This window comes from Nannospalax galili, unplaced genomic scaffold (genome assembly GCF_000622305.1).
Source record: "Nannospalax galili isolate Female #2095 unplaced genomic scaffold, S.galili_v1.0 scaffold155, whole genome shotgun sequence".
In the NCBI taxonomy this organism is placed as follows: domain Eukaryota; kingdom Metazoa; phylum Chordata; class Mammalia; order Rodentia; family Spalacidae; genus Nannospalax; species Nannospalax galili.
Window position 1 is genome coordinate 197,883 of NW_008339923.1, and position 2,454 is coordinate 200,336.

Consider the following 2,454-nt stretch of genomic DNA (forward strand, 5'->3'; position numbering starts at 1 on the left):
CACATTAATAATTAGTTAATTAAAAGTGTATAAGCTCTTTCCAACTTTAAGCTCTCAATGGTCTTAGAGGCTTCAACTCTATTATTTCATCTATATTTTCTTTAAATTTTATGAACAATTATCTGTCAATATCAAGAACATGTTTTCAATAACAAACCTCTCTAAGCACTTCAAAGATGAGAGACAGAAATATAACACTGATAATAAAAAAAATCAAATTATAATTATTTGGCCCATACAAATCACAAAATAGTCAAAATAGTCACAAAAATTGATTTTACAGTCCTGAATCACATCATTAAGTTTTATAACCAAAAAGACATTTTGAAAATAAGTTTTTTTTAAGCCTTCATTATGCCAGTGTGAAAAACTCAGCTCCAATAATTAATGTTTAGGTTGGTACTAAGTGACACATGGAGAACTTTCTACTCTTTGGAAAACCTGTACATGTCAAGATGTCTACTGGAAAGTCTGATGCTCAGAGTTCTATATTTACATAGTGTTTTATTTCTTGTTTCACACAGCAAGACTCTGCTTCCAAGGAGTTCACAGAGATGTGATGGGAACTAGTCCGCACACACAGCTCATCGCCCAGAATTCTGTCAGGTCTATCCAGACGCAGTCAGAAGATTGGAGGGCAGAGGTTCTCAAACTTGACCAGACTGTGAAATCCCTCTGGAAGCTTTAAAAATTAACATGTCAGGTTCCACCCTCAGAATTTTTACTTAATTGGTCTGGGATGCAGTCAGCTATGTGGGATTTCTGAAAGCCCTGCAAGTGGGTAAATACTCCAATGAAGCTTCAAAGCCATTGCCTTCAGACAACCAAAGGTGGTTCCCACAGGAACACAAAGTAAGAAGCTACTAGGAACAAAACACAAACCTGAGGCCTCATCTTACACTTAATTAGTAACCAGGGTGAGAGAATTGAGAAGAGTCAATATTTTTGCTCTACTATTTGCCATACCTACCAAGAAGCAAAACTCTGAGAAGAATCCCCCTACCTGGCTCCCTTTCTATTCAGTTGTGACAAGGAATCAAAACTTGGGTACTGGAGGACAAGTTCTGGAAACTAGTGTGTAGCAGAAGCAACATTTATTGAATGCACATGCAGGAGGTAGTCACTCTATCTTCAGTGTGAATGGAAGGTGATCGGCCAGCCACCACTGTGCTCACAATGTCAATTGGCTAACATTTTGAAGCCAGCAACTGGGAAATGGCTTTCTGAGATGCAAAGAGGAAGTAAGTACCTCTAATACTGTAAATTATACATAAATTTTATATATATATAAAATGCATGTATAAATTTTCTTTATTTTCCAAAACAGATTCCAAAAGAGATTTACATGCCACCCTCTCCTTAGTTTTCATCTCTTAAACCAAATCAGTGAGTTTCCTCAGCCTCCATTTACCAAGACAGCACACCAGGACATCAATAAATGCCATCCCTGGCATGGAATCAATTCCTGATTTACCCAGCTCCTAATGAAAGAGGCTCCTTTAAGGAGTCCAAACTTTTTGCCTTTGTTAGAAGAAAACAAGAGCCCTCAATCTGTAGCATGACAATTGCTGAGATAAAACGTTCACCTGTACGTCTTTGCCAGGTAGTTATTTCTTTACCAGGAGCTGCTGGAAGAGATCTGAGACACCCGAGTCATCATATGGCTTCCACTGCGGGGGTGAGCCGCTGCAGGGAACACTTCCCTGGCAGCTCCTCAACAGGCTCAGACAGCAGAAACCCAGACCTCTGACTTTCTTCAAAAAGCCTGAACTTCTAAGTGTACACCGTGACAAAACTTTTAAAGACATAGTTAACAAGAAGACGACATTTGGAAACTCATTTCATTTCATTGGTTTCCGTTCCAGAATATGTTACCTGAGGTGGCATGAGCTTGCCCTCCCTCTAAGATTACAGAGAAATGTTAAATTTTCATAAAATAATAAAAGTGAATATTATGTATATACAGTTAGCTAAAAAGTGAAAGAATTGTCCCTACATCTTCTTTTTCTGTCACAGTCTACAGGGGACCCATCAGAAAACTATTCTGCCTGTACTGTCAGTCAATTCTGCAGCTACCACCCATCAGTTGCTGCCATTTTGTTCCTGGTCTACCTCAGTAACCTCCGACCATATTCTAATACCTACTCTTCTAATAGCAATCTACAGCAATAGCAATTCCTTTGGAACATGAATCATATCGTGCCACTACCCTCTTCAAAGTATATATTAAAAGCCAAAGTCCTTGGGACTGTTCCCAAGCTCTGCTTCTGCTCCTCAAAGCTTTGAGGTCATGATCTTCACTTTTTGCCTCTTTGACCTGATCTGGAAAACACCATAAAACAATTGTATTTAAAGTATATTAAAGATGAAATAGAAAATATAATTAAACACTATAAAACATGAAAATTTTAAAAAGGAAAATTTACCATTTAAATTAAAGCTAAAAACTATAGT